General features: G+C 38.5%; 2 long non-coding RNA genes across 3 annotated transcripts in view; both read left to right on the top strand.

Annotated features, from left to right (window-relative positions):
• The first annotated feature begins 1,109 nt into the window (after positions 1 to 1,109).
• On the top strand, positions 1,110 to 2,523 carry LOC147652190 (uncharacterized). The gene is made up of 3 exons (XR_015289404.1): positions 1,110 to 1,382; positions 2,187 to 2,306; positions 2,437 to 2,523. It is a non-coding gene; the product is annotated as an uncharacterized LOC147652190 (long non-coding RNA).
• Positions 2,524 to 22,650: 20,127 nt separating this feature from the next.
• LOC147652189 (uncharacterized) overlaps positions 22,651 to 24,472 on the top strand; it is a 147,247-nt gene continuing 145,425 nt past the window's right edge. The window contains exon 1 of one of the 2 annotated variants that reach the window (XR_015289399.1): positions 22,651 to 22,790. This is a non-coding gene — a long non-coding RNA (uncharacterized LOC147652189). The remainder of the gene's footprint in view (positions 22,791 to 24,472) is intronic. The other variant, XR_015289400.1, reaches the window with a different exon arrangement.

Here is a 24,472-nt window from a genome sequence, read left to right as displayed (position 1 = left end):
GGGTTTACAGATTTGGTGAGTGTAAAAGAATAAATTTTGCTCCGTTAATTATAAATTTTATACAAATGAATTTTATATAAATTATAAATTTTGCCCTGATGAAGGCTGGCCATAGAGCCTGTGTTTGTGGCTGCTCCAGGAGCACATCCTGCCTGGAGGAGGCCAGGACCAGCTGTGTGTGCCCACAGGTGCGGCTGGGATTGCGCTCATCTTGAAACCCCAGGGCAGATTCTTCTCCCGTGTCTGTCTGTCCCCAGCAGTGAGATTGGAAGGAGGATCTGGAAACATGAGCTATACTTTCTGTCTTTCCAAATTTGCTATTCTTTTCATTTTTAGTGTGACTTCAAGCTGACAAGCAACTGCTCCAGCCCAAATCATTGGAATTTTTCAACTTTCCCTCTCCAAATCCATTGCTGCTGAATGAAGCATGTGATAAGTTCCATTTTCAAAATCCTAAGAGTTGAGTTTTTGTAGAAAGTGTCGTATAGAAAGAGTCACATTAACACCTGGGACTGTCTGATGTTGAGTACACTTCTTGTTTTCTTGTGTGCCAGGTGCAACTTCGAAGCTTGCAGGAATAAGCAGGAAAACAAAGAGCAGCTAAAGGACAGTGAAAAGTGACAAGGAGACCACTGAGAAAAACAAGGCACAGGCAGTTAGCTGGCCTCAGAGGTGGCAGAAAAAATAAAACCCCTCTTATGGACCCGGAGGGGATTTTGCAGAACCTATTGAAATCCAGGAAGTCAATCTAATATGCTGAATTAAAAACAGAGTATCAGGGATGTGCCATGTAAACCACATCAGGGCAAAGAATTTTTTTCAACACTTTTATCTTAATTTACCTCACTCCATTCTTTTCCTGTTTCTGTGTTGTAATTTGTGCTTTGATAAAATACTGATGTAGAATTTAAAGTCCCCTTGGGTTTTTGCTCTGCTTACTGTAAAAGAAACAGTACAGCAAGATGCACCCAAAATCTCTGAATATGGTCAATGCTGTCTGGCCCATTTATCCATCAAAATAAACTCAGTGTTGGTTCTAAGTTGAGTACCTTCAAACCACAGTAGATAATGAATTTCCTCTCTTCTTTTCCTTTACATCCCATCTGCAGGATTGTGCTCTGCTGCCGTAGGAACAACTGATATTAACAAACCAATGGTTCAGAATGAAGTAGATTTTGGAAAGAAGAGTAAGAAAATTTAGCAGAAAGAATACTGGATGATTGATATTATTTTTCATTAATAATTTTTGAAATGTTCCCTTTTACATCAATTATTTCTTTAAAATATTAAATCTAGCAACATTAATGCAAGAAAACAAAAAAAAAAACTTCTTTGTGTATACACACAAGCTGGTTTCAGCAATCAAGTATCAGAAATTGAAGGTAAGAGATGTTGAGAAGATCAGCCAAACTGTTTTGACTGCACACAGGCAGTACATAGAAATTTTTATCTCCAAACAGCCAAAAACCAGTTTTTTGGTCTTTGTTCAATTCTGTTGCTGACTCAGATTTCCTATTTAATGTGCCTTGTCCAAAGTGCAATGGAGCCAGTGCAGAGGTCCCATTAAGCTTTAATAAGCCCCAGTTTAGGCCCATAGCAGAATGGACATACAGTCACAGAGGCATAGCAAAATTACAGCTTCACTGGGCTACCAATGTCTAACAGACCAAGTAACTACCAGGATAAGTGTATGGATTTGTGTCAGTAATTTTCTAGTTCCATCATTTTAAATTCATATTGCCAGACTAAAATCAACTCCCATTAAACCTACAAGCAAAACTCATACTGATGTAGCCTGGAGTTCATCCTCATGGCTTTTATGTTTTATGGAAATCCCTTGAGCTCAGAATATCAAGGACATTATTCCATGTTGGCATAGAAATATCATCACACTTGCCGTCATTTTTTATTAGTTTTAAGATATATGTTCCTATTCCTGCTTTGACTAAGTATGCTCTAAAATTTCCAGTAATCTGTGGAAAAGAAGCTGACTTGCATGCCAAGTCAGCTTATTTTTTTCATTAGCCTTTGCTACCCTTCTAAATTTTCTCTGTCAAAATATAAATATACAAAATGTTCATTTTGGCTCTATGTCATCAGCATCTCCTAGTGTAAGGTGTTCCAGCTGATGCCTCATTTGTTTATGGTGATCTCACATCATCTATGTCGTTCATCTTCTCTTTCAGATTTGGCTGACCACCTTTGGCTCTCCACCTTTCATCAGGAGAGAGGAATAACAAAAAGAACCTCTTGCAAACTGTTTTGAAACCATTTCCCAGCATTATTGCAATGAAATGAATGGGAAGGTAAGGTGCTATGCTCACAAAAGTAGCAGCATCCTGGAGACAGGTGGAAGTTCCTCTGGCATCTCGAGTTTGGGCTGCTGATAGAATGATTTGAGACCTCCTGCATGGCAAGGTAACTTTGCCTTCACAGGCTTGCAGAGAGGAACAGGATTTGCCTCTGCAGCATCAGGGAGAGAAAGGATGGGACCAGATCCAAACCACAGCACTGATGATCAAGGTACACAGGTTTAATTGCAGAATATTCAGTTAGGTTAGTCTCGGAGTTTCCAGGTGGAGGTGAAATACTGAGCAGAGCTGTCTTTGATGATTCTACCTTAGTTCTCTGTAAGGGCAGGAAGCTTTGCTAATGATGATAAAGGCTTATTTGGATATATTCACACAGATAACACAGAAGAAGTTGGTTATTAAGTAATGTAATACTCATAATAGGGTAACATCTGCAGAATCTGGGTGATGGTATAAAGCTGATGATGCATATTTGGGCTGGGTGGAGTTGTGTGCATAACCCAAAATTTTAATTTTTAGTGAATAAGCTTTATTTATTTATGTACGTTTAAAAACAGTTAACACAGAAAGATAAACCCAGAGCTTCACTTAAAGCAGCTTACACTTTTTCAGCTGTTCCCTTTGATTTCCTGTTTGGTACATCTAATGCTTGGCCACTATAACTTAATTAGAAAATGCTGCGTATTATATCGACGAATGGTCAGAAAACTTGTAATTTTTTATCCTTCTCCCTCATTTGAAATCCCACACAGTGTATTTTTAAATGGAAATGAATTATTGCAGTATGACTAGTCATAAAGCATTTTTTTCCCAGAGAACCATGTCATGAAAGGGCATATGCACTGAGCTAAGTGTCTAAAATGAGATCTTTATAGCCAGCTGAGACACTGAGAACAATGGACTGAGAGTGGTCACTAATGACATTGTTAATGATAGATACCATTACCTTAGAACAGATGTCAAAGTGAAATAGCATTATAGCCTTCAAGATGGACTGCCTTGTCCTTCTCAGTAAATCTATTAAGGTAGCTTGCAAGAACAAAAGAGGAGGGTGTTTATTTTCTCTTCTTTTCCTGAAATGCAAAGTATTCTGTGCATTTGTAACATATTCCTGCAAAAAGCTCAAGTGAAAAACAAACAAACAAACAAACTTCATGGGCAAAACATTCATGTGGGGGAGTATATATAAAATATTAGAGAAAATCATATGTATTTTAAAAATAATTATTTTGATTAGACCAACCTAGAACTAATCTACACTGAAATCAAAGACAAAAATGGTGTCAGCATGAACTAGTGAAAACAGGAACCTTGGGTTGTTGTAGCTGTACCTAAAGACTGCAGAGAAATCTGCATGGTGGTAGGTTTAGGGCTTAATTTTAAGAACTATATTTCTAATCTAATTCTTATATCTGCTTGCCTACAAATCTCTGTGAGTGTGATTGCATGGGTATAGGCAGAAATACAACTATGAAAACCCTTATTTAGCTAGGAATATGCAACAGTGCATGAGTAAAAATATTAGAACAAGTTACCTGTGATTCTCATTTTAATTCATTATGTCTTTTTAGACATGTGAACACATCTAAATTTGATTTCAAAGTTGTAAATTGCATAAGTGAAGCCAATTAAGCATATAAAGTAAAAAAAAAAAAGCATTTTGAAATGTATCTGAGAAAACTGACAGATGAAAAGCCATTTTGTTTTTTTTCTTTTTTGAGTTTTAGATTTTGTATTTTATTTACTTTCCATTCAGTAACAGATCCATAAACACTTGTATCAAATTAAACACATGACTACGATATGAACTGTACTTTTAAAGTACAATAAATATAGATTGTATGAAGTCACTTCAGATGATTTATTTCAAACTTCAGATTGAGTATTGGTTGCAAATACTTTTCATACAAGTAGTATGGAAAGTTTATTTTCTAGAGTGTCTCAGTATCTGTAGGTTTCCTCTACTACAGTATGTACTCCTATATGTGTTTATATCTCTGGTTTAATAATGAAAAAAAGAACATACACAGTATTTTGGCTAGAACTGTAGCTTAAATTATCATATCTGACAGCTAAATTGAGATATCCATCAAGCATACAAATGAATACCCAAAATACTTATGCATTATTCACCAGTTTTATCTCGATGATGTGCAGGGCCCCGGGATTATCATCTGCTATTGTGGCTCCACGAAGTGCTTTGCAAGGTACTAAGTGTGGTACCTACATTAGAAGGATGGCTCAGGCAAAGGTGGATGCTTTTATGCTCTCAGAATTGCTCAGTCAAATTAAATCTGCAGTTTTAATGGGATTTGAAGCATGTCCTGGAACAGGGGTCATTTTGACTTTGTAGGGAGAAGAATAGTAGAGGAGAGAGAATATGGATCATAAAACCTTGGTCCAAAGTTCAGTGAGTGCCACAGGATTGTTTCCATTTCTACTGATTTCAGAGTGCTGTGGATCAAGCTCAATGCATTGGTCTCAGATCAAATTTCAACATACTTAAAAATACATTTCCTCACACAGACAGGAAATTTCGGTCCAAATTTTGCAGGATTCTTGCCATACAAATCAAGGGAACTCGTTATTGCTTCTGGTTATTTCATATCCTGAGTAATAAACAGGGAAAGTGCCTCACTTCACATTTTGCTTCATGTACTGGTTCGTTATCTTTGAAGCAGAATTTTTATCATTTTGCTGCTGCACTGAACCTTGCCAAAAGAATCAGCAGAGGAGAGGTAAATGGAAATCCCTGTCCTTGCACTCCAAAGTGCCTGTTCTGCAATAGCACTGGGGCCAGCTGGGGGAATATGAAAAATTTATACAGACACACCCTTCTTAGTGTGAGCTTTCAAGTCCCCAAATCTGCTTTCAAGACAGGCAGCAGTGCTTGGAACAGAAGGAGGATCGACAGCCTTTGCAGCTTCATGGGGAGAGGAGCTGTTCTGCAAAGTGACAAGGAGCCTGAGCAAGCTGAGGATGAGCCTAATGAGCAAATGGAGGCAGAAGACAGTGATTTCCATGAGGCCCGGTGGGGTCTGTTTATTTGAGTCAGGATCTTTAATGAGCAGCTTGCTGCAGCTATGGTTATTGTCAGCACCTGTATCTGTCGCTGCTTATTTGGGATTTCAGTTCAAACTGCTCCTGGAAATAGGATTTGGCTTTACAGTCAGGGTTTGAAATTACTCTTACATATTACAACCTTGTACCATCTTTTCAGATCCTCAGCAAGAGTTAGGGGTTGTAGTGACAAAGGACTTTTATGAGCTCAAACATGCTTGTGGCCATCAGACACACAGCAAATCATAGAACAGGCCAGCAGCCTCTATTATTTCTTCAAATTAAAAAAAAAATAAAAATTTTAAAAAATCCACACATTTTCATGAAAAGCCTCTGTGCTAGAGAGCAACAAAATTTCAAGCATTTCTGCTTTGGGGCTCTAAATGAGTGAACCAGCTGAATACTTACCTCCTTCTATAAAGAGGAATGTGAACATAACAAAAGCAAGGGTTTTTTCAGTTTTCCTGAATTTGAGAGAGATATTCAGAGATAACAGCCACGCTGGTTACACACATGTGCAAGCAGGAAAAAGAGACTTTTAAAGAAGAGCCTCCACATCAGGAGTTCCTTTGGTAATTCTTTACCTAATGCTTCATTCTCTCAATACTTTTTTCCTGATTTCCACAATGAATTTCTCCTCTCTTCCAAAATCAGCTGTGCCTCAGGCATGCTCTGCTGCTGATTCTGAGAAGGTTGTCTGAGCATGTAAGGGTGGGTGCTCTCTCTGAGCTATTTCATGAAGTAGGGTTTTAAAGAAACCTGAGGATATCACTGATGGAGGGCACTGTGCGTGAGAAAACATAGAATTGAAATATTTTATCTTTCATAACACTCCATGGAAGAAACATTGTTTAATTTCTGTCTCTCTGTAAATTGTTGGTATAAAAGTGGGAGGAGGCCTATTATTAACCCACAAATTCCTAGGAGGGATAAAAAAAAAAAAATAAATCTGATTTTCCTGGCTAAAAAATACAAGTACAGTGGCATTAAGCTGATCCAGGTTCTGGGACAGTGGTTCTGAATCAGTTTTATGTCTCGTATGTTTTATAACTTCACTTTGAGAAAGATGAATTTTTTTTCTTGGTCATTGGAAAATAAAACAAATGGTTGACATTTGATCTGTTTGAGTACCTAACCACATTCTACTAGTCTTGTAAAACAGACTGTCATAATCATGAATGGAACTGTTAATTTCATCTCACTCTGAGGTATGGAAGCTTGCAAACTCCTTTTCTAATGCTGATAAACCCTGCTCCTTCCAGGAAAGGGCTCTTCCACACCACATCCTCTGGAAGAACAACTCTCATTGCTGAGTTGTTTATGGACCAAACTGTCTCCCCCTGATTTATTTCTCAGGAAGACCACTTTATCTAAGCAATTGCACTGTTGAAAATTATATGCCCTTCTGAGCTGCTTTGAACAGGCAGGGATTCAACACATTTGCCTTCTTAGAGGATTGCAAGGCATCACAACCAAGTAACAAATCAAATTCTCTTCTCCAAATATTCATAAATGTGTGCATGCTTTTATCTCTCTCTGCTGAAGGAAGAATAAAGGAAGGTGTTAACCTCAAGTCTCTGAGATTTCTTGAGTTCTTAAAAAATAATTGGAAAGTCCAAGGTCAACAACCTTATTTCCTTTTTCTCTTGTTCTCCTCTTTTTCTTAAATGTAATGAGAAGAAATATTTTAACAAAGAAAAGGCACTCCTTTCCTAATACTGAAGAGAAATAGAGGTCTTCCCCTATGACTCTGACCTGTAACTCCAAGAGCTTGCCTAGGAAGGGAGGCTGTCTGTTGTTCAAGTTAGATCATTCCTTCTGACCAGTCGTTTATTTATATTTCCTCATGACCATGCTATGTCAGTTTAATGTTCCAAATGCATGTGTTCTAAAAGCATCACACTCAATGCCTGTCTCTGACAGATTTATGAGAGACAAAAAGAGGCCCACAAGTACAAACAGGTGTGAGTGAACTTGGATGAAAAGCTGGATTTGTCCTGATTCAGTTTAATCTCCAATACTATATCATCAGTCTTTTAAGTCTGAGAACTTAATGTGCCCAGAAATCTTTCATATATTGGAATGTATCAGTTCCAGCTTTTTATTGTAGGTAAAATATGCTTTTCTTACTCCTATTGAAATAATCCAATGAGCTTATTGTTTCCAAAGATATCTTTTCTTCCTCTTCACATCTGGAAAAACAATCCATATCTTTTATCTGAAACCATGCTGTTGTAAAAATGAGATAAAACAGAAGAAAGAAGAATCCTCTGACCTGTGGTGGTCTTCAGATATTGAACAAAGCCAACTATTTTCTCCAAATGAATAAAAGCCCTTTTTTTCTGGTTTGGGTTTTTCTGCGTTTTTGGGGCTTTTTTCCCCTTCATTTGGCAGTTTAGGTACTCAGACTCGAAAAGCTTTAGATTCAATAGAAGTGTCAGTAAGAAGCTGTCAGAATGTGGGGGATATTGACATTTTCAGTCAAGCTATGGATGAAAACAGAAAAGATAAAACTGACACTGTAAAACAAGGTGTAGAATCCTGTTCACATTGCAGTCAATAACAGAGTTACTAAGATTTCACCCAAGGGATTTTTAAAAGCATGTGGATGACCTGGGAGCCCTTATAATGGGGTTTTATGGTGCAAAGACACACAAACGCTTTTTGAAGTTTCTGACTTTGACCCAAATTGAAGTATTAGCTGGAATGGTATATTGTGCTTTTCTCTTCTTGATGTCTACACTGGAACAAGGAAACAATTCAAACAACCCACAGCACTGTGGTTTGATATCTCTGACATTATTTAGATGAGGGAGGTGGGACAATGAACAAGTGTAAAAGGTTTTGTGCTTCTTTATTAACAGTTCTCAGTTCTTGCTTGTGACATGCTCTTCTAAAACTTTGGGAAATTCAGTCTCTTCACTGAATTACTGCAAATTGTGGTGTGGTGTTTTCAGTCCTTCCTTATGATCCAGGCTTCCCTGCTATACACCATCCTTAAACCCAAGAGAAGCTTGGGTTTGGGTGCAAAGTCTTTACAGCATTTTCTTCCTTCCTGTTACAGTAGTAACAATAAATTACAAATGGTCACTGTTGTTTTCCATATACATTCATAAAACCAATACCATATTCATACAGAATATACAAGAAACAGTTAAAAGGAAAAATATATATATATATTCATAGCAGGCTTCTATAGCTGAAGTTTTTCCTGTCTCTAAAATAGCCACATTTTATGTGTATGGCCAAAATTCATCTATATTGCAGTAAGCAAGGCTGAATTGGTGATTCATCGAGTTCCCTTTGTGAAGCTCCAGTCTGTTAGTATTTTATGCAGTCTGACCAAAGCACAGAGAGATTTAGTCAGTTAATTAACTTGAAGAAATTAAATAACAAACAGCATATATAATGTTCTTGAAAAATAAAGATAACAGGAGTGTGCAATATACACGTCTTACAGATTTAAGCATATGATTTGATTTTATTTTTGGTTTTAGTAATTCCTCAATAATAATGGTAATAGCACTCAGTTTATTTAGGATAAGCAATTTTGGGGAAAGTTTTCTTTGAGCATAATGAGGACATTTCCAATGACATTTTTTTTCATTTATAAAGGAAGAAATTATGTTTGTATTGTATGTCTGTTTTTTTTAAGTTCAGACAGTCCGTCCTATGGATTCAGACTCTGCTTTCCAAAGCTGAGAATAATTCTAAGTGCTCTAAGTATTACTTGTGGCTTTCTTTTGTATTGTGTTGAAAATAATAACCCTCAACACCACTGCCTTTCTTCCCTCATGTAATTTTGAGCTTGGCTACAAGATAGGCCACTGGATGCAAAGGTTCCTTCATATTGTCTTATGTCTTTTCTTTCAAACCTCACATTTTCTGGTTTCGTTGACTTTGCAATCTCTTTTTTTCACTACTGATGAAATTTTTTTCCCAGTTTCTTTCTACTGTGCTTCTGATGCAGTGCAGGGAGTGCTAAACACTGTGTGCTGCTCAGCCCAGTGCAGGGCCTGTACCTATCTTTAACAATTAGCTGCTTTTAATGACCTTCACCATCTTCAGCTAAAACGAATGCCTAACAGGAAGAAAAAGAGATAATCATTATTTAGCCAGACACACTGGGAACAATTAAAGGCAACGTTTTCCCCTTGCATAAATTTGCAAACCCAAATTTCAATGCACTAATAGTGTCCATAGGCTCCAGATCATCTTCGAGTCCCTGGGTAGGAGCAGCTCTCTCAGGGGTATGGGTTTTGTGTAGCAGAAGCCACAGGTGAGCCCAGTGCAGCTGTGACAGAGGTGCTGATCCCATCCTGGGTTGGGTTGGGTTGGGCTGTACCTGGATGTTGGATAGGTCAGGATGTGCACCAGTGTACGAGCATCTCATTTGTGAGATGCTGAACACATTTAAAGGCTCATGAAGGACAACTTTAAATTGTAAGGATGTAATGTAAAGGAGATAGTGCTCCTTTAATCCCACAAGTAAAAATTTTATTTTGCCAAGAGGAAAGCTTAATAAAATCATTTGAAGCTTAAGGGTGACAGTAAGTGAGCCTTAAATGTGCCTACATTGTAAATGACATCTCTTCCTTGCCTCTTAATCATGGAAGGCGGTGTCAGTGCCTGCCCTGCCTGAGTGCTTCACACACCCAGCACTGAGGCACACCACGCTTTCAGAGACTGCTGCACAGACACTAATATTTCCTGCTTGTAAATAATAGCAACAAACTGAAGACCTTAAGCTTTGGCTACAGGATACCTAGGATGTGTGAGGTCATATAATGGATCATAAGCATCAAAATGACCAGGCCATTCATTGTTAATTCATTTGAATAGTGCATATTTGTGCTGGGACAAATTAAGGGAAGCTTTTTTTCTCTTTATCCTGTCTGTTTTGCAAACTAATACTTTTATTGAAGTGTCAGTGGTTTGTATGTGCACTGTCAGCTTGCTACAGGCTCCACAGTGGTGTAAATATTCTCTCGATGTGTTCTGTGCATGTAGGATGTGCAGGAACCATTCAGAAGATCACTAAAATTAAAGGTGAAATTGACCTTCCAGTGTAATTGTGCCAAGGAAGCACAAATTAGATCAGCATGCTTTTCTTTATTTTTTTTCCTTCAGATCCAAGTATTGTTTTCTTAGAAAGAAAAGGAATATTTTAATAGAGTGTCTACAGTGGCTACAAATCTAAAGCAGTGGCAGGACAGAGGGTGCCAGCAGTGGGTGTTGGAGGTTGCTTACCCACTTGACATCCTTTGGACATCCCCATGACTGAAAGAGTGAGATAAACACAGTGCAAATTATGTCTACTGCCACACCTGCTGGAGAGAGGAGCAGGTGTTATTCCCACATTGCTGCGCATTGCAGCACTCGGTGTGTTTTCATGGGAAAAAAAAAACACAGTTTGTAACTGAGCCCTCCCCAGGAAAAGACAGAGGAGCATTTAGCAGAAGGGTTATTCAGGAAGGAAGAGATGCAGTGGTCACCTTACCTAGCCTCCTTCTCAAAGCTTTTGATTTGCCTGCTGCTGCTCAGTCATGGTGATCTGGCCTCTCCTCAGCTACCACCCATTTCACTGACCTGAGAGTTTGGGGAGCAGAATTAAATGCTTTCTTCCTGTGTTTAAACTTCTTGTTTCCTACAAAGTGAGTCTGACTGGGAGCCCTCCTTTCTCTGCTCACATCTCATCCCACTCCTGTGTGAGTGGCAGGCAGAATCTGGCTCTCAGTGAGTTGAATGAACAATTGGATTGGGAGCAGTAGCAATTCCCACCATCCCACTGCAGCTATGAGCTTTTAGTAAATAAATGGGAAACATTTCACATAATTAAATACCATTTTAGGAAACTGGGGAAAAAAATGCCCTAATTTAGAAAAGCATTCAGAATTGCATATAAAACATGCTGCTTAAATGTATTTTATAGTGAATTTGCAGCAGAAGCAAACGTCTGAATGCATTCATGAAAGATCACAATCAGCATACGATCTTTCAATCTGTCAGGTTTTTTGTGGGGCATGCTGTTGCTAACACTGCTTTAATAGCTTTGCCACATCCAAACTTCACCTGCCTACCCCCCTGCCCCTAAAAACTCCCATTTAACTAGGGTTCTCATTTTATAAATCACATTTTGTAATAGAAGTCAGTTTTGTGTGCCCCAAGTGGGTAAGCATTTCCATCCTTATATCAAGAATTAAGCATCTCCTGAGAAGGAAGAGAGGTCAAGTGCTGTAATAAACCAGATTCCATCAAGAATGTGAAAAAATGCTGCTCTGTCCAAAGCTAAATGGAAGTATATCTGGATTGGGATGTGATATGAAAGAGTAATGAATAAGCTGAAGCTATTTCTAGAGTTTATGCCCACTGTGGCTGATTCCTTCTCATTCTTTCTGACACTGTTATTTACTTTGAATTACAGTGAAAGCTCTTAATACATACATGATGTATTCAAAAGGCCAGGCCCACAGCCAGTTCCAAGTACCTTAATTTCACAACACATATCTTTGCCTTTTGACTACATACCTTAAAAACATATTGAACTCTTGGAAATGAAATCTGACTGGGGAGTAAGCACAAACTAAGTACACGCAGGCAGGTACTGAATAAAAAAATAGTTTCACTGGACTTGTGGACCAGAAAGAAAAGTGACTCTGAGAAATCTGTCAGCGTCTCCCTGTAGCTGAGTAGGTTACTTTGCCACATTCATTACACTGGAAAATCTCTTCTTGATTTCAGTGGAAATGCTACTTCTTATTGAAATTTTCTACTTGGTAGCATACCACAATATTATTTTTATTTCATCTATTAAATTACCAAAAAAATAAAATATAAATTCTAGTATTTAGCAGAAACACAAGGCTTTATTTTTTAGCTTGCTGTAGTATTTCTTTTGGGCAATTAATCTAGTAATTTTCCTTTTTTAATGAAAAAAAACCCAAAAAATCCCTGTCCCTTTCCTTTTCCTTGGACATTCTGAATATCCAACTGACAGAGATGAAATACATTTTTAATATTTATTATGAACAGAACACATATTCCTTGAAATAAAACATAGCTTTTATTCTAATGAAATATAATACATTATTTAAAATATATTTTATCCCTTTGTTTTCATTTCTGATGGAATAATGTTGAATATCACCATTAAAGTCTAATCTTAAAAAATTACTTCAAATGCAAACTGCAATGGATATGGCTGAGAAGAACAGAGGCTTTAATCAATAATGTTCAAACTCTTGGTAGTTGGTAAAAGATGACATCTGGAAATCTCTGGGGCATATCAGTCATAAATGATGATGAGAAGTTTCTTCAGTTTCTGAAGAATTACTTGAAAAAATATAATTCCTACTGTTTATTTTTAAGGCTATGTCTGAAGAAATCTTTTTGGACAATCAGTGATTACTTCTAATTTACTTTTCTGTAATACTGGGTTATTTTTGTATTGGATGAAAATTCACCTTTTATTTTACAGTTATACAACCTAATACTATAAGGCATATTATCTATACCTACAAGTTTTGTCTTTACTATGTTATATAGCTACAAAACAAAGACAATTCAGGACATTACTATAATTGCCATCCACCTTATATTTTCAAAAGCACTGAAGATCATTGCTGGGTATTACTGTACAGGGACATTTTGTCCTCTCAAAATCATAGTGATCAGCAGACCAAGAGCTTTTGCAAGTAGCCACCAGCTTTCTGCTCAGTGCAGTGCTCTGCCTGCCTGCGTTATTAAGTGCAAATAATTATTTTGAAATTTCCATTTTTAGAAGAAGACATCCTTCCTCACCTCTTACTCAGCTAAACCACCTCATATATCTGTGCACAAGAGAAAAATGGGCAGCAGTCTGGATAATTCCCTGTGCTGTGTGTTGAGTTCCCTGAATCAGGTCAGCTGGAGCTTCAATGCTTATATTTTGAGGCTGATTATGGATACCAGTTTCTCAAAATGCTTCATCACTGCTGAAATTAACATTTTATAGGAAAAAATATTCTCATTTCTTTTCATATCTTTCAGCCAACATGGTTTCATCACTATTACTGCTTGCTTTTTATGCAAAAAATATTGAATCTTAGTCTCAGTTTTTACTTTTTTTCATCCTGAACACACTAGATGAAACTTCTCAGGAATAATACTCTAGCCTTAAAGATGAATCAGCTTACATTGTTATTAGAAAGAATGCCAGGACAGAAGGAACTTGATTTTCATAATATTTCCATTGAAGAGGATAAGGAGATTTTTCAGCTCTTCTGGGTTTTGACAATTTGAAAAAAGGAAACATGTAGTTGTAAAAGGTATATTTAAGGATTTCTGGACAGATTTAAACCTGAAAAGTAAAATTCCATATCATGACTATTTGGCTGTTCTCTGCAGGCACGTTTTTATTTTCATTACTTGAGGGCTATTGTCTACTTAAGAGTATATATGTGTGTTATTAATTCCAAGTGTGAATAACCATAATAAATCCAAATGAAATGGCTTGAGAAAATTAACAACTCTGAATGTTTTTCTCAAAAAAATAATTTTAAGAAATTAAGTATCGTGATGTCATCAAATTTCCCCTAAACTCAGGACAAATAACTAGCATTGTTTCTCTCTGGAAAAAAAGTTTTATTTTGTGTATTGCCCCACTTCCAAGCAGATCAGGGCTAGTGTATGCCAGCAAATTCACAGACTCCATGTCTGGGGGAACCCTTGCAGGCCATCCTGTCACTAGGCACAGGTGGAAAGCTAAGGTCAGTGCTCCACAGCCTGGCTTGCCCATGGCAGCCTCACCAGAGTGCACAGGGGCATCTTCTTTTCTGTTCTTTAAAATACTTCTGGTGTAAACATACATAAAAATAAGACTTAAGCTTAGTTTTCATAATTAAAAAAGAAACTCACTAAGAAGGAAATGGAAACATTCTTCAGGAGACTTGTGGCATTCAGTCTCCCAGAAAGCTTCAGGAACTGCATCCCTAGAAAGTTTTTTTCCTGTTTACCTTATTTTTGAGCAAAGATAACTCTCTTGCCTTGCCTACAGCCACTCTCATATTTCTTCTAAGACTAATGAGTCAGCCCCATGTGCATAGTATTAATTCACAGGTCTTAAGTCACCTCACAAGAAAGATCAATGTCGTTCCAGAAAGGGACAGTGTCAGAAAGTGACTTATAAAAGATCACAAATGTGAAGTCATTAAGATGGGTTCATGAGTTTTTAAATCCATGTTTTTCATGTGGTGTAAAATGATATGGGACAGAAGGATTTGATATGTGATGGAGACACCTGACACAAGTACAGAGATCTCACTATGGGCTGGCCTTCACAAAACTGCCATTGAGAGGGAAAATATTCATGGTGGGGAGGGCTTTTCATAGTCTTAGCTCCAGGCTATGTGGATTATGTGAATTATCTTCTCTAAAACAGTGAGGAAAACACTGAAACACAAAACATAATGCTCTGTGTAGGTTTTGGAGCTATATGGGTGTTCTCAGTACAGCTTTATGATTTACATAAAGGCTTGGGGAGAAAGGCAGGTGTAGGTCAGAATTAGTCTGTACACCTGTGAAGAGTCAGCGTTGTGAGCTCTCCTCCCCACTCACTGGGCAATCCTTAGGGGTTTGTGGTGAGGGACAGGTCTCAGGTGTGGTGAGGAACAGTCTCCTCAGGGCTGAGTCTCCTTTTGTACCTCCAAAGCTCAAGAACAGGGAGGGAGAAAGAGCCACAGCAGCCGTGAGGACACGTGGGGTGGGGACCAGCAGTGACTCTGTGTGAGCATCCATGGAGTGGGAGAAGCGAGGATAGGGCAGAGAGGAACGTGCCACAGCTCTCAGTGTGTGTGTGCACACCTCAGACACCAGAGAATCTCCCCATGCAATTTGCTGCCACATGATTTAGATGTTTGTCCTTGGACAGGTTCCTGTCGTTATTAACTGGAAGTACAACCGGCTTCTCAGAATTTTCCTCAGGCTTCCTTTAATGTCCAAGTGATGTAATGAAGATGTAAAGTAAGCCTCAAATGCAGGTTTTGTGGCATTTAAAAATTTCTGAAATCCCTTTTTAGTGTTGTAAAACTAATCTCCCCATTGTGAACTCATGCAGGCATGATCTCACCTTTGGCTTAAAAATCATTGCATCTCGCCAAAGACTGCTGCTATTCCTCACCTTTTGAGTATAATTTGATCTTCTCATGCAGCTCTAACAATAAGATTTTTTGATGGGCTGGAGACAATTGCAGAAAATAACAAGTTGGCACATGGGAATGTAAAATGACTGATAATTTTGCAGAAAAAAATACGAGCACATGACCTCTGAGGCTGTAGGCCAGCAAATGTCCTTGCCTAAAGCCTATAAGAAAAACTGAGACTTTCTGAAACATTTTTTTTTTTCCCTTCCTGGTGTTAATCTTCCAAAGTGCATTCTCATTTTTGCCTTTGCTAATAATTTTATCTTCATTAAAGGATATAATTTCCATCAGAGATTTTTCATGTGGCAGACCTGCTTCCAACTATTTGTTGAAGGGATACACAAATGCCTTCTAGACCTCTCCCTTGTTTGACTAATGCTTCCCTGCACAGCTGAGAACCCAGGAGCTCCCCCAAATGCCAGCTCCATTACCATATCCCCAGCCAGTTTAAGCCTAACTCAGCAGCATCATTACATGGCACTGCAGTCTACAATTCAGATACAAGTCCTTAGCCCTTGGCATATCTCTGTTAGTAAGATCATCCCTTTCAAGGTAAAAAATAAAGCACTAAAGAGGCATTGTAAATTTTTTAGGACGTTATTTGTATCACAAAGGAATCGCTGTCACTTAGCAACTGCTGCTGGCAATTGTATTTTATGATCACAGAGTTTTAGCACTGTGGCTGGTACTTGTCTATACACTCCTGCTCCAAAAGTATCTTTGGGCACCTTGGTTTTGGGTATAAAAGCCACATTATTGCAGTGACAGAGATTGCTTAGCTCACCATGTCAGCACTGGATAGAGGGTGTAAGGCCGTGATAAACTGAATAATACATCAGAGTTTGGAAGGAAAGGATATTGTATTAGAGCTATAAGTGCTATTTATAAATATGTGATGGTCTACTGTGGTCATTACAATTCATGCTCCAAGTAAAGGTAAAAGATGCAGTGCAAAACCAGACAAAAAATCCTTCTGCTCTTCCCCAGGAAGCCTCTCTTGTTTATCAACATATATTTCCCAGTGAAGGGCATAAGTTTGTCTTGATTATACTGATCATATTGATTGTATTTAAACCAACTGCTTTGGATATCTCAGTTTTAAGAAATATCACTTTAAAAAGTATTAAGTCAATTCAGAATTTGCCTCCGCAATCTGGAGCCCAGGATGGAATTTATAATGTTCCAGCTTCCAGCCTGCTGGACTATTAGCATTAATTACTTCCTGAGAATACTACAAACCAAGCATGTGAAGATTTCTTTTCTCCTTAGTACAACCCTAACACCATCATTATGGATAGTTGATATAAATTTTGTTGTTCTGTAGTCAGAATTGTAAAACAATTGAATTTGAATAATTGTATTGCAAGCAGCGTTCAGACTTCTAAACACCTTTAATATTCCACACATATACAAATAATTTTCCACTTTCTTTTTTCTGGTATTATAAAGCCTAAAACCAATATGTAAGATAAAAATTGTCGTGTAATTCTTCCACACCGACACTAACTTTACAGAATTGTGAGGATATGCTTAAATTTTCATCTAAAGTTGTTACATAAACCAGAATCAAAACGTTATCACCCAAGCAAAATGTCTTTCCTATTACATTGTACAGATATGGCTGAGAAGATAGGAAGAAAATGTCATTGTTTTGAGCAAAATAAAAGAAATGGCTATTGTAGTGCTAAAGCATTTTATATAGATCAGTTTCTGTTTGGCTTTTCTTCCCTTAAATATCCATGTTTCCATCCATACGGGAGATGAGGTGGAACTTGTGTCTCAAAACTGACATTCCCTTTAGTGAGGAAATCACTTTTTGTTCCATCTAGACTCTCAGTAAGAAATGACTGAAAGCTCAGACATAGAAATGCACCATGTAGGGTCTGGAGTTCAATGATGATGATAACAAAGGTAATTAACAGTACTACTGTAATCATTGCAATGTCAGATTTTTACAAATTCACTTGTGACTTTAATAAACTTGAAGGTATTACAGGCACTTTTATGTAAATATGATGATTTGGTTCTTGTTTTACTAAATGAAAATCTGGTCTGATTAAAGAAATTTCTAAGAATTTCTGCTTCCCTTTAAGAAGAATTCAGGACAAAAACCTGGGGTTTATCCCCAAACTCTATACTTAGCATTTCCATACCAAAACTCTGGAATTTCAGAGTTGCTTTATTGTTTTTCTACTCAGTGTGCTGTAAGCCACTTAATTAGGAGACAATGGAAATGTTAGTAACCATGACTGAGATGTTGATTTGCAAGTATGGCAGGAGTTTTAGTTGTGTGCTGTTGTATATCTGTATATCTGCTCTAGATGGTACTGTTCAGGAAATGAATTAATAGATAATATTTTTTTATTGCTATTATAGTTAGTTTCTGGAAGCTAACTGCAGGTACAGGAGGAGCCATCCTGGGCAGATGGAGCAGTAGCAGGTAACACTGAATGCAGTCACTTCCCTAAACATCAATCTATTATATCTTCAATTCCCTGCAATGTCCAGTGCAGCTGGTATTGAGCACAGCAGGGGACAATCCAAACAGAAATATTTCAGCACCTCATTAGGAAGGGATGGATCCTCAGTGCCTGCTTTCTCCTGATCTGCTCTCTCAGTGTTTATGTCCCAAACCTGGTTTATTTGGTTTCTAGCACTGTTGAGTGCTGAGGGGGCAGAGGCAGCTGGGTGTTTCACAAAAGTAGTCCCTTGCTCTCTTTTAGAAAGTCTTTCAAAATTTCATTAACTCCCCTAAAATTAAAACAAATCTACCGGAGCAGGTATCTGGAGGTGTCTTAGTTCAGCCCTCTGAATTGTGAGATCCCCATTTTTTTGTGTTAAATTTATTGGATAGGTTAAGAGTACAGACTGGTCAGTCTATCTACTATCAATTTATCCTATAAATCTAAATCTCCTCCTAATTGGACTGAAGTGAACTGGTGCAAGTGCTCTGCTGCAGTGAGAATAGATATTTCAATAACCTGCAACATTTTGTTTCCAGCTGAAGCTCCAATTGTCACATATTCCCTGTGGAGTATGTTTGCATTTTCCAAACATTTGTATAGTATCCAAACATATTTTGTATTCTGAGATTTGTCCAATATCATTATTTATTGTTAACAGGTTAGGAACAAAATCTTATATTTCCATATAAAAAAGGAAACAACCTTTTTTGAGAAGTAAAGTATTGTATGGGGAAAAGAGGAGCCTTTGATTTGTTTATTTTAGCATTGTTAGATAACCTTCTGTAAATAAACTAAGTCAAACTTGAGAACACAGATTGAGAACAGGATGCTCTTAATCCAATTGTAAAAAGGCTTTAGCTAATAATACTTTGACATTATTTTAACAGGGGAATCTAGAGTGAATCCCTTCTAGCTTTGGGATTGATTGAAATAGTTTCCCCTGAAGCATAAAGCATGCTTCAAGTCACTTTAGAAGAGTTCTGAATTCTGAACATAAAATACTCTTTATCAAAACAAAAGTCAGTGGCAAATCCGTGGTACTTTTCCAGCTTTAACTTCTGCTACAGTTGTATTAACTTTTTTGCCTTGCAAGGATTTTTTTTTCTACTAAAAATAAGAAAAGGACAATAATATCAAAACATCTGCACTGATTCAGCTGAGTGAGACATAAAACTTCTGAAGTCAGTCACTGATTGTCAATTGCAGTGTTACTTCTATCAAAATAGCAGTTTTTATTAAGTACTTTCTTTGGATACGCACACAAAACAGCAACTTGGTAGGCCCGAGACCACCCTCCCTCCAAAACTCTGAGGAAAACTAGGGCAAATTTTGGTCTTTCATGCCTGCATTAACAAAAGTCCACAGTTCCTACAAAGAAAAGACCAATCTATATCATAATCAAAAGCTTTGATTCCTATTACTTTAGCATTCTATTATTATTTTATTATTATTTTTATTTTTTTACTGCAACAAATAGATGTATGCAAAAGGTACCCACCATTTCAAAACTGTGTTGCTTGCCTACAAAATATCAAGGAAGGGTCTGTCGAAGTGCTAGTTAATAAAACTTCTGAAATTCTAGGTGATTGCTACAAATGCACCAGGCTCTGGTATCTTGTGGGAATTCAGCAATCCCCTTGCCTGGGCATGAGACACACCTGTGCCACAGCTCCAGCCCCAGCCCCTTTGCATCTGTGTCCCTCACTCCTAACTTCTGAAGCACAGATGTTTCAAACATGACCAATTTTATTTTCCCACTGCATGGGATTATTTGGATTTTTTCCATCCCTGTGAGCATACTGAATTGGTGGGATCATTGACCATTAACTAAGGAATGGGGCAGCATCTTGTAACATATTTAAAATTGAGCTTGCACAGAGGAGACAAAAATAGTTAAAAGGAAATCTGGAAAGATAATATAAAATATAAAAAAGGTAAATAAAATGGAATAACCCCAGAAAAAGGGGCAGACTAGTCAGAATCAGGCTGCTCCACTAGACACAGCTGAGTCTTGAGTGAGGCTGCAATATATTACAGGGTCCATAATAAATCCATTAACACAGAGGGCTCAGAGGAGGAATGTATTGGGTTACTCACAGGAAGGGAGAGAACTCCATTTACCCCCTCACCTCAGAGCAAGAACATGATCAGGTGCAAACCATTCCAGTAACTGGGCTCCAGCCCACCAGCAGAATGCCTTTTACATTCCTGCATACAGGACAAGGGGCAATGTTTTCAAAAAAACATTTTCATGCAGCCTTGAGTTAAAAACAAGTCATCTTGGCAATATCAGGGTTGGCCATTTAGAGCTTATTCCAAGCAATATTCATTCAGGACAGGAGAGAGCTAAGTCTATTAGGAGACTGTTAGTGATTTATTTGCTTTTTTTACAGTCATGTAGTGGGGAAAGGCAACTAATCTTGTTTGACTCCATTAAGAAAGTCTCTTCAGGCTTCAGCCAGCCTGGCATCCCCACCTGGCCTTTGCAAGCAGCATGACTGGAAATTTCTTGTAATGTCCCAAGCCTATTTGCATAAGCATGGAAGAAGACTTGCATTAATAATCACTGTATTAAGGGCCTAAAAATCCTGATCACATCATTAGACATATTCCCTGGGCATTTTTTGTACATCATAAATATCTCCTCATCACTTCCTTTATTTCTGTCACATCCATGATAGTTTTAATAACAGTTTTACACTACAGCTGAAGTCAGAGTGAAAAGATTTTTCTTTTAATTGACTCTATTTTCATTTTTTCAAGAAGAGAAGGAAGAGTTTTAAAAGCAGAAAGATATAATAGTATATGACTTACAGAAATATTACCCTTAAACCTTTAGGGTTTAAGATACATAAAGGAAACTGGGAAGATCATAGGCAGGATTTGCATAGGAGAGGTAGGGAAGTGTGGCTACATTTTGTCATCTACTTAAGGAGACCTGGAATGATATTTCTGTACTTCTCACAACCCAGGATTACAGTTGAAAGTGTTTTATATATCCAAAAATTTGCACCACCAAACTAGGAAGCAGAAGTAATTGAGTTGCAGGCCAGGCGTGCCCCCAGCACAAGTGGGAGGTTGGTCTTCTGAGAGCTGTGGGGTTTCTGGGTTTGCTTTTGTTTTCCCAGCCCAGAGAAAGCCAGGTTCAGACTGTGAAAATACACTGGGAGATTTTCCTAGGGGAGGATAGCAGCAGATAGGAGCATATCTCCCTTGTGAAAGAGAACAGTGGGGCTCCCTGGCTGGCTGAGCTGCTCTGAAAGGAAAAGAAGCCACTTGAATGCAAGAGCTGATTTCTGCCACCCTGTGATGACACCAGTGAGGCCCTGTGAGCCCCCTCACCAAGGTCACAAAGGTGGGCCACTCTGCTCCAGTACAGAGCTAGTCCCAGCCAGGCTGAGGGACACTATTGAACTTCCCCCATCATAAAAAGCTGATAAAGACTCTTATCAATAAGATGCCAGTAAGAAATCAACATTCACTAGTAGTTAAGGTGCACTAGATTAAAAACTACATCAGTTTTCTCTTTGTAGTTTTCAGTCAGATCCCAGTTAATTTTTGATTCCAGCAGCTTCTCACTGAAACCCAGACATCCCAACAGTACTTGTGAGCCAGAAGTGCATAAGCAGCCTCACAGGACCTCACTTCCCCTTAAAGTCTGCATGAACAACAGGAAATAAAAAAAAAAAGTCTGGAAACATTCAAGCAATACATTCATGAAATCCTTTAAAAGGAGAGTTCCAGCATAATTCAGCATGATTGTAAATGCTGTAAAATGTGTAAGCCTAAATGGCAAAGGGAATTGTATACTGTAGTTAGTGATAAATGTTCCATGCAATATACAGGGTTTAGCTGCCCCACTTACCCAATGCTCAGTGGAATTAAGTAGTTAAATTTATGTGCATAGTAGTGAAATTGTAATGCTGAGTGTCAACCTCAGACCTGTTTTTCTCCTAAAGCATAATAAAAATACCAGTGGAAAAATTGTCCCAAGCCTTAGTCTGGTTAAAGGACTGCAAGTCAAGCAGAAAATGTAAAACATCTCTGGTTTCCTGACCAACCTGTCACAGCCCAATCTGCTGTGAGAGTGCAGGAGGCACAGCCTGAAAGCACCTTGGGAAAGGGGTCAGGGCTTAGGCTGCTCACTTTTTGACAGAGGTGAAAGTCTCAGCACACAGTGCCTGCCTGCCTGTGCTAACAAGGTGGCTTTTCTGAGCAAGCCATCAAAGGCAGAGGTGGGACACCGTGGATTTTCTGTCTCCTGGGAGGTTCCAAGTTGGCCACTGTTCTTCTTTGTGGTCTGGCAGTTCTCTTGATTTCCCATGAAAGCTCTGAGAGTTCTTGTTTGTCCTTCCTGTGAAAAGGACATTACAGTGCTCACTGTAATGATCAGCTCTTCTTCACCTCTCAGTTTATATTTCTGAAGCCATGAGCCAGCTCATTACAACCACTGGTGGAAAGGAGAGAGTGAAGAAGGCTGTGCCACAGCCCTTCCTGTGGGCAGGGCAGTGGGAATTGGCCTCACCTGTCCAGCCAAAGCCCGGGGATTTGCTGCAGCTGAGTGGGCCTTGGAAGAGAAGAGGGAATGAGCTTCACCTGTGTGTAGTTAACCCTGGGGCCATCCCAGCTGCTCCCAATCTCTGCTGATGAGGCAGGCTGGGGACACTTTCCTTTCTGCCTTCCCTCAGAAGGGTGCTAGCTCAGGGAGAAGGAGTTACACACAAAGCTGGAGCCCTCCTTTGTGGAGCTCCATCCCCCAGGCAGAGGCTGTGAGGGTGAGTCACTGCTTATGGAATTATGTGTCTTTTTCTGTAATGTATATTAGATCAAGAGACTCTGACGCTCCTGAGTCAGGGACTTAAGGAGATGAAAGATTGGAAAATGCAAAGATGACGTGAGTTTTTCTGGCTGGTTTAGGGTTTCTGGAACATGAGGTGTTGAGAAGGTAGAATTGCTGATTATGTAAGATGGGCATGTACATACAGTCTTTGAGAGGGTTGGTCTTCTTAGGATATACCCAATTTCTCTGCCTCTGTGTTTGAAGAGTGAATTTGAAGTGACTGTACCTGAAAAAGTCTAGCTCTCTGTAAAGCCTGACCAAATAAATACAGGCATAATGTATCTTGAAGCATATCTGGGGTGCCAATAACTCACTGTGTGCAGGGCCAGTGGTGCCTTGTGAAACCTGTTTATTTGGCATTGCCCTAAGTTTGCTGCTGTACCTGAGGAACTTGCCTGAGCTCCAAGTTAATGCTGAACAAGTCTAGTTCAACAGGGACAGACCTTGGTTATCTTGGGAACAGAATTGTAAAAATTAGCCCTTTTGTAATGATTGCTGTAAGACTTCATACAAAATGTGTATGGGGCTGGGGAGATACTTGCATTGCTTAACTGAAGCTCTCTGTAGCAGGGTCTCCTGAGTGGGTTTGGGTGGGCCCTGGGGATGCCTGTAGCCTCTGGCAAGGAGCCTGAGAGATGCCAACATCAAAATGGAGAACATGTTTCCCTTTCCCTGCTGACTCCCTCTCTTCGCTTCTCTCAGAAGCAATGTCTTCTTAGATCTGCTATTGCTGCATTCTGCGCTTTGCTTTTACTTCTGCAGCTGGGTCAGAGGGAGCTCCTTGGATCTCCTTTTTGTTGCTGTTGTTTTTGTTTAAAAAAGACCTCTCATAGTATCCTGAAATTATTGACAAATGTTTTTGTTCTCAACTAGGGCAGTCTGTCTTTAGTTTGCATCCTTAGCTCATATATGTGATGCAGAATGTTTGACTTTGTATTCTTCCTCAGCCTGAAACTGAAGTTTGTGTTGAAGTTCTTGAAAAGTATAAACAACTTGTTTTCTGTTTGAAAATAAGCTAAATGAGGACTTAATTCAAAATATGTATCAAGAGGTACTGGTTCAAGTAGGCCCTGAATTTCTGTGGAAGTACATTAAAATCTTTTTATAGTGTCTCAGGAAATAAATAGATTTGAAATGTAAGAATTATTGGTATTTTAATGTGGGGTTTTTTGCCCCCTAGATTTGGAGAAGTTGTTGAAACTTCAAGTCTACTGAAAAGATTCCCTAGTACTTAAAACTGAGGATATTTATTTTTGGATTTTGAAAGCTTGATAGAAACAGAAATACTTTGTTTTGATTTTACATGGTCTTTATCTCCAACCTGAGGAAAAAAAAAAATTAATTGTATGTCTGTGTTAACTCATTCATTGTCAAGTTTACTGCAAGGGTTTGAATTCCTTTAATTTAAATGTGAGGTTTCTGGGGGTTTGTGGCCAAACAGAGAATGGGGGAATTCTGAACAAAATAAAAAAAATGTTTTGGGCTGCTAGAGGCCAAATACTTACACTTTGAGATAGCATGAGAATTTATATGATAGTGAATGTGTAATAATCAACAAGAAAAAAACTAAATAGCTTGAAAAAAGAGGGGGCAGCTTTAACTGTAGCAATATTGGGG

The sequence above is a fragment of the Cyanistes caeruleus genome, chromosome 7 (assembly GCF_971803275.1).
Source record: "Cyanistes caeruleus chromosome 7, bCyaCae1.hap1.1, whole genome shotgun sequence".
Classification (NCBI taxonomy): Eukaryota; Metazoa; Chordata; class Aves; order Passeriformes; family Paridae; genus Cyanistes; species Cyanistes caeruleus.
Note: the sequence above shows the minus strand (reverse complement) of the source record. Positions and strands in the feature narration are given on the sequence as shown.